Source organism: Taudactylus pleione, unplaced genomic scaffold (assembly GCF_031769625.1).
Source record: "Taudactylus pleione unplaced genomic scaffold, aTauple2 ptg003829l, whole genome shotgun sequence".
NCBI classification, from domain to species: Eukaryota; Metazoa; Chordata; class Amphibia; order Anura; family Myobatrachidae; genus Taudactylus; species Taudactylus pleione.
This window is the reverse complement of record NW_028288149.1, coordinates 1-7,406: the sequence shown is the minus strand read 5'-3', so window position 1 is coordinate 7,406 and position 7,406 is coordinate 1. Positions and strand designations below refer to the sequence as shown.

General features: G+C 42.2%; 5 non-coding genes across 5 annotated transcripts; all 5 read left to right on the top strand.

The window, feature by feature from the left end:
- The first annotated feature begins 436 nt into the window (after window positions 1-436).
- LOC148430415 (U2 spliceosomal RNA) lies at window positions 437-627 on the top strand. The gene has a single exon (XR_015877523.1). It is a non-coding gene; the product is annotated as a U2 spliceosomal RNA (small nuclear RNA).
- A 1,401-nt stretch (window positions 628-2,028) lies between these two features.
- On the top strand, window positions 2,029-2,219 carry LOC148430414 (U2 spliceosomal RNA). The gene has a single exon (XR_015877522.1). It is a non-coding gene; the product is annotated as a U2 spliceosomal RNA (small nuclear RNA).
- A 1,400-nt stretch (window positions 2,220-3,619) lies between these two features.
- On the top strand, window positions 3,620-3,810 carry LOC148430413 (U2 spliceosomal RNA). Its single transcript, XR_015877521.1, has one exon. It is a non-coding gene; the product is annotated as a U2 spliceosomal RNA (small nuclear RNA).
- Window positions 3,811-5,212: 1,402 nt separating this feature from the next.
- On the top strand, window positions 5,213-5,403 carry LOC148430412 (U2 spliceosomal RNA). Its single transcript, XR_015877519.1, has one exon. It is a non-coding gene; the product is annotated as a U2 spliceosomal RNA (small nuclear RNA).
- A 1,399-nt stretch (window positions 5,404-6,802) lies between these two features.
- On the top strand, window positions 6,803-6,993 carry LOC148430411 (U2 spliceosomal RNA). Its single transcript, XR_015877508.1, has one exon. It is a non-coding gene; the product is annotated as a U2 spliceosomal RNA (small nuclear RNA).
- Window positions 6,994-7,406: the final 413 nt, after the last annotated feature.

Genomic DNA, 7,406 nt, shown 5'->3' with positions numbered 1-7,406 from the left:
GACACTGTGAACATTCCGAGCAATGTTTCTGAGCATTTCAATGAAGGGTTACACTGTCTAATAAACTGCAGGGACACGGCTCGAAGAAAGGAAGGCCGCAAAGCGTCTTTTGGGTGGGTGTGGCAGAGGTTTGCAGGAGGCGGTGCCAATGCAAATCATGCAGCTAGCAAGAGAGTATGGGAAAGAAACCCAAAGCACTTCTGCTTGTAACTAAGCTATGGTAAAGGCAAGTGGTGGGCAAAAAAAAAAAAAAAAAAAAAAAAAAAAAAGGCCCTTGCTGTGGGTCAGTCATTGCAGTAGCTGGAAGCACCTTGGACAGGGCCGCAAGCAGCAGGAGGCCGCTCTTCATAGATTATTGGTGGCTGCTCTAGCATTCTCCTTGATTGTGTGAGTCAGGTCAGAACGGAGCGTGTTTTTTCCGTGCCCTTAATGGGTTATCGCTTCTCGGCCTTTTGGCTAAGATCAAGTGTAGTATCTGTTCTTATCAGTTTAATATCTGATACGCCCCCTATCTGGGGGCCATATATTAAATGGATTTTTAGAACAGGGAGATGGAAGAAGAGCTTGCTCTGTCCACTCCACGCATTGACCTGGTATTGCATTACTTCCAGGACCGGTGCACCTTTCCTAAACTGTTATCCAAAAATAGAAAAGAACTATTTAACTCTTTCGTTTCACTTTGTTTCATTCTTACAGATTCAACAAACTAGTCTTTTGCCTGTGTCTGCACGTCATGCAATCAAATGACAATACCACCACCTGCTGCGCCTCCTGCACTCACCTGCTTGCACTTTGGCACTTCTTAACACTTCATTTGGTTTATGTACGTAACTACTGAAAATAAACAAGATCTGTTTATTTGGTGTCGTCTCGTCTGCTGCCTTATTGTGTCTACATTTGTTTTTCTCCATTTAGGCCTATGTCTGGGATTGAACCCAAATTATATATCATTGGAGTTGAGTTGCAGAGTAATTTGGAAATCAATTGCACAAAGAACGTATTGCATAATGAACGTATGCTACAGTTTGAGCTCTGATTTTCCAACCCACCCAGGTGATGCCACATTTAGATTTTGAATTCGTTTGCGTCTCTTTTTCACTTTTTTGGCACCAAGAAGTGTCAACCAACCACACGGATAGATTGAACTTTTGCACATGGATAGATTGAACTTTTGCAGTCGTGAATTGGCCATCTTTTCATTTGGACAACTTGAATATTTTGCAAACTTTGTCCCCACATAGAAATTTGGGAGACTAGGTTTATGCTTAATCATTTGAAATTGGCGCTCATTTGGTCAAGCAATTTGTTTCCAATAAATGGTTTTGTTACGGGTTTAAATGTGCCTCTTTCGGCATCGTGCGACCATCAAGAAACCTTTTTGGGTCCCTATTTGCAAGGACAATCAATTGGAGAAAGCATCTCGTGGTCTGTGTCTCCCTCCAATGGACCTCAGCAAGCAAGTGCAATACTTGTAAACATCAGAACACACTGACATCAGAGTAGAATGTTGGTTGTTTGAAAATTAGAATGAGAATGCACCAACATTCTGTGTTCTGACTGTCAACATTCTCTTCTTCCTGAACATTCCGTAGACACTGTGAACATTCCGAGCAATGTTTCTGAGCATTTCAATGAAGGGTTACACTGTCTAATAAACTGCAGGGACACGGCTCGAAGAAAGGAAGGCCGCAAAGCGTCTTTTGGGTGGGTGTGGCAGAGGTTTGCAGGAGGCGGTGCCAATGCAAATCATGCAGCTAGCAAGAGAGTATGGGAAAGAAACCCAAAGCACTTCTGCTTGTAACTAAGCTATGGTAAAGGCAAGTGGTGGGCAAAAAAAAAAAAAAAAAAAAAAAAAAAAAAAGGCCCTTGCTGTGGGTCAGTCATTGCAGTAGCTGGAAGCACCTTGGACAGGGCCGCAAGCAGCAGGAGGCCGCTCTTCATAGATTATTGGTGGCTGCTCTAGCATTCTCCTTGATTGTGTGAGTCAGGTCAGAACGGAGCGTGTTTTTTCCGTGCCCTTAATGGGTTATCGCTTCTCGGCCTTTTGGCTAAGATCAAGTGTAGTATCTGTTCTTATCAGTTTAATATCTGATACGCCCCCTATCTGGGGGCCATATATTAAATGGATTTTTAGAACAGGGAGATGGAAGAAGAGCTTGCTCTGTCCACTCCACGCATTGACCTGGTATTGCATTACTTCCAGGACCGGTGCACCTTTCCTAAACTGTTATCCAAAAATAGAAAAGAACTATTTAACTCTTTCGTTTCACTTTGTTTCATTCTTACAGATTCAACAAACTAGTCTTTTGCCTGTGTCTGCACGTCATGCAATCAAATGACAATACCACCACCTGCTGCGCCTCCTGCACTCACCTGCTTGCACTTTGGCACTTCTTAACACTTCATTTGGTTTATGTACGTAACTACTGAAAATAAACAAGATCTGTTTATTTGGTGTCGTCTCGTCTGCTGCCTTATTGTGTCTACATTTGTTTTTCTCCATTTAGGCCTATGTCTGGGATTGAACCCAAATTATATATCATTGGAGTTGAGTTGCAGAGTAATTTGGAAATCAATTGCACAAAGAACGTATTGCATAATGAACGTATGCTACAGTTTGAGCTCTGATTTTCCAACCCACCCAGGTGATGCCACATTTAGATTTTGAATTCGTTTGCGTCTCTTTTTCACTTTTTTGGCACCAAGAAGTGTCAACCAACCACACGGATAGATTGAACTTTTGCACATGGATAGATTGAACTTTTGCAGTCGTGAATTGGCCATCTTTTCATTTGGACAACTTGAATATTTTGCAAACTTTGTCCCCACATAGAAATTTGGGAGACTAGGTTTATGCTTAATCATTTGAAATTGGCGCTCATTTGGTCAAGCAATTTGTTTCCAATAAATGGTTTTGTTACGGGTTTAAATGTGCCTCTTTCGGCATCGTGCGACCATCAAGAAACCTTTTTGGGTCCCTATTTGCAAGGACAATCAATTGGAGAAAGCATCTCGTGGTCTGTGTCTCCCTCCAATGGACCTCAGCAAGCAAGTGCAATACTTGTAAACATCAGAACACACTGACATCAGAGTAGAATGTTGGTTGTTTGAAAATTAGAATGAGAATGCACCAACATTCTGTGTTCTGACTGTCAACATTCTCTTCTTCCTGAACATTCCGTAGACACTGTGAACATTCCGAGCAATGTTTCTGAGCATTTCAATGAAGGGTTACACTGTCTAATAAACTGCAGGGACACGGCTCGAAGAAAGGAAGGCCGCAAAGCGTCTTTTGGGTGGGTGTGGCAGAGGTTTGCAGGAGGCGGTGCCAATGCAAATCATGCAGCTAGCAAGAGAGTATGGGAAAGAAACCCAAAGCACTTCTGCTTGTAACTAAGCTATGGTAAAGGCAAGTGGTGGGCAAAAAAAAAAAAAAAAAAAAAAAAAAAAAAGGCCCTTGCTGTGGGTCAGTCATTGCAGTAGCTGGAAGCACCTTGGACAGGGCCGCAAGCAGCAGGAGGCCGCTCTTCATAGATTATTGGTGGCTGCTCTAGCATTCTCCTTGATTGTGTGAGTCAGGTCAGAACGGAGCGTGTTTTTTCCGTGCCCTTAATGGGTTATCGCTTCTCGGCCTTTTGGCTAAGATCAAGTGTAGTATCTGTTCTTATCAGTTTAATATCTGATACGCCCCCTATCTGGGGGCCATATATTAAATGGATTTTTAGAACAGGGAGATGGAAGAAGAGCTTGCTCTGTCCACTCCACGCATTGACCTGGTATTGCATTACTTCCAGGACCGGTGCACCTTTCCTAAACTGTTATCCAAAAATAGAAAAGAACTATTTAACTCTTTCGTTTCACTTTGTTTCATTCTTACAGATTCAACAAACTAGTCTTTTGCCTGTGTCTGCACGTCATGCAATCAAATGACAATACCACCACCTGCTGCGCCTCCTGCACTCACCTGCTTGCACTTTGGCACTTCTTAACACTTCATTTGGTTTATGTACGTAACTACTGAAAATAAACAAGATCTGTTTATTTGGTGTCGTCTCGTCTGCTGCCTTATTGTGTCTACATTTGTTTTTCTCCATTTAGGCCTATGTCTGGGATTGAACCCAAATTATATATCATTGGAGTTGAGTTGCAGAGTAATTTGGAAATCAATTGCACAAAGAACGTATTGCATAATGAACGTATGCTACAGTTTGAGCTCTGATTTTCCAACCCACCCAGGTGATGCCACATTTAGATTTTGAATTCGTTTGCGTCTCTTTTTCACTTTTTTGGCACCAAGAAGTGTCAACCAACCACACGGATAGATTGAACTTTTGCACATGGATAGATTGAACTTTTGCAGTCGTGAATTGGCCATCTTTTCATTTGGACAACTTGAATATTTTGCAAACTTTGTCCCCACATAGAAATTTGGGAGACTAGGTTTATGCTTAATCATTTGAAATTGGCGCTCATTTGGTCAAGCAATTTGTTTCCAATAAATGGTTTTGTTACGGGTTTAAATGTGCCTCTTTCGGCATCGTGCGACCATCAAGAAACCTTTTTGGGTCCCTATTTGCAAGGACAATCAATTGGAGAAAGCATCTCGTGGTCTGTGTCTCCCTCCAATGGACCTCAGCAAGCAAGTGCAATACTTGTAAACATCAGAACACACTGACATCAGAGTAGAATGTTGGTTGTTTGAAAATTAGAATGAGAATGCACCAACATTCTGTGTTCTGACTGTCAACATTCTCTTCTTCCTGAACATTCCGTAGACACTGTGAACATTCCGAGCAATGTTTCTGAGCATTTCAATGAAGGGTTACACTGTCTAATAAACTGCAGGGACACGGCTCGAAGAAAGGAAGGCCGCAAAGCGTCTTTTGGGTGGGTGTGGCAGAGGTTTGCAGGAGGCGGTGCCAATGCAAATCATGCAGCTAGCAAGAGAGTATGGGAAAGAAACCCAAAGCACTTCTGCTTGTAACTAAGCTATGGTAAAGGCAAGTGGTGGGCAAAAAAAAAAAAAAAAAAAAAAAAAAAAAAAGGCCCTTGCTGTGGGTCAGTCATTGCAGTAGCTGGAAGCACCTTGGACAGGGGCCGCAAGCAGCAGGAGGCCGCTCTTCATAGATTATTGGTGGCTGCTCTAGCATTCTCCTTGATTGTGTGAGTCAGGTCAGAACGGAGCGTGTTTTTTCCGTGCCCTTAATGGGTTATCGCTTCTCGGCCTTTTGGCTAAGATCAAGTGTAGTATCTGTTCTTATCAGTTTAATATCTGATACGCCCCCTATCTGGGGGCCATATATTAAATGGATTTTTAGAACAGGGAGATGGAAGAAGAGCTTGCTCTGTCCACTCCACGCATTGACCTGGTATTGCATTACTTCCAGGACCGGTGCACCTTTCCTAAACTGTTATCCAAAAATAGAAAAGAACTATTTAACTCTTTCGTTTCACTTTGTTTCATTCTTACAGATTCAACAAACTAGTCTTTTGCCTGTGTCTGCACGTCATGCAATCAAATGACAATACCACCACCTGCTGCGCCTCCTGCACTCACCTGCTTGCACTTTGGCACTTCTTAACACTTCATTTGGTTTATGTACGTAACTACTGAAAATAAACAAGATCTGTTTATTTGGTGTCGTCTCGTCTGCTGCCTTATTGTGTCTACATTTGTTTTTCTCCATTTAGGCCTATGTCTGGGATTGAACCCAAATTATATATCATTGGAGTTGAGTTGCAGAGTAATTTGGAAATCAATTGCACAAAGAACGTATTGCATAATGAACGTATGCTACAGTTTGAGCTCTGATTTTCCAACCCACCCAGGTGATGCCACATTTAGATTTTGAATTCGTTTGCGTCTCTTTTTCACTTTTTTGGCACCAAGAAGTGTCAACCAACCACACGGATAGATTGAACTTTTGCACATGGATAGATTGAACTTTTGCAGTCGTGAATTGGCCATCTTTTCATTTGGACAACTTGAATATTTTGCAAACTTTGTCCCCACATAGAAATTTGGGAGACTAGGTTTATGCTTAATCATTTGAAATTGGCGCTCATTTGGTCAAGCAATTTGTTTCCAATAAATGGTTTTGTTACGGGTTTAAATGTGCCTCTTTCGGCATCGTGCGACCATCAAGAAACCTTTTTGGGTCCCTATTTGCAAGGACAATCAATTGGAGAAAGCATCTCGTGGTCTGTGTCTCCCTCCAATGGACCTCAGCAAGCAAGTGCAATACTTGTAAACATCAGAACACACTGACATCAGAGTAGAATGTTGGTTGTTTGAAAATTAGAATGAGAATGCACCAACATTCTGTGTTCTGACTGTCAACATTCTCTTCTTCCTGAACATTCCGTAGACACTGTGAACATTCCGAGCAATGTTTCAGCATTTCAATGAAGGGTTACACTGTCTAATAAACTGCAGGGACACGGCTCGAAGAAAGGAAGGCCGCAAAGCGTCTTTTGGGTGGGTGTGGCAGAGGTTTGCAGGAGGCGGTGCCAATGCAAATCATGCAGCTAGCAAGAGAGTATGGGAAAGAAACCCAAAGCACTTCTGCTTGTAACTAAGCTATGGTAAAGGCAAGTGGTGGGCAAAAAAAAAAAAAAAAAAAAAAAAAAAAAAAGGCCCTTGCTGTGGGTCAGTCATTGCAGTAGCTGGAAGCACCTTGGACAGGGCCGCAAGCAGCAGGAGGCCGCTCTTCATAGATTATTGGTGGCTGCTCTAGCATTCTCCTTGATTGTGTGAGTCAGGTCAGAACGGAGCGTGTTTTTTCCGTGCCCTTAATGGGTTATCGCTTCTCGGCCTTTTGGCTAAGATCAAGTGTAGTATCTGTTCTTATCAGTTTAATATCTGATACGCCCCCTATCTGGGGGCCATATATTAAATGGATTTTTAGAACAGGGAGATGGAAGAAGAGCTTGCTCTGTCCACTCCACGCATTGACCTGGTATTGCATTACTTCCAGGACCGGTGCACCTTTCCTAAACTGTTATCCAAAAATAGAAAAGAACTATTTAACTCTTTCGTTTCACTTTGTTTCATTCTTACAGATTCAACAAACTAGTCTTTTGCCTGTGTCTGCACGTCATGCAATCAAATGACAATACCACCACCTGCTGCGCCTCCTGCACTCACCTGCTTGCACTTTGGCACTTCTTAACACTTCATTTGGTTTATGTACGTAACTACTGAAAATAAACAAGATCTGTTTATTTGGTGTCGTCTCGTCTGCTGCCTTATTGTGTCTACATTTGTTTTTCTCCATTTAGGCCTATGTCTGGGATTGAACCCAAATTATATATCATTGGAGTTGAGTTGCAGAGTAATTTGGAAATCAATTGCACAAAGAACGTATTGCATAATGAACGTATGCTACAGTTTGAGCTCTGATTTT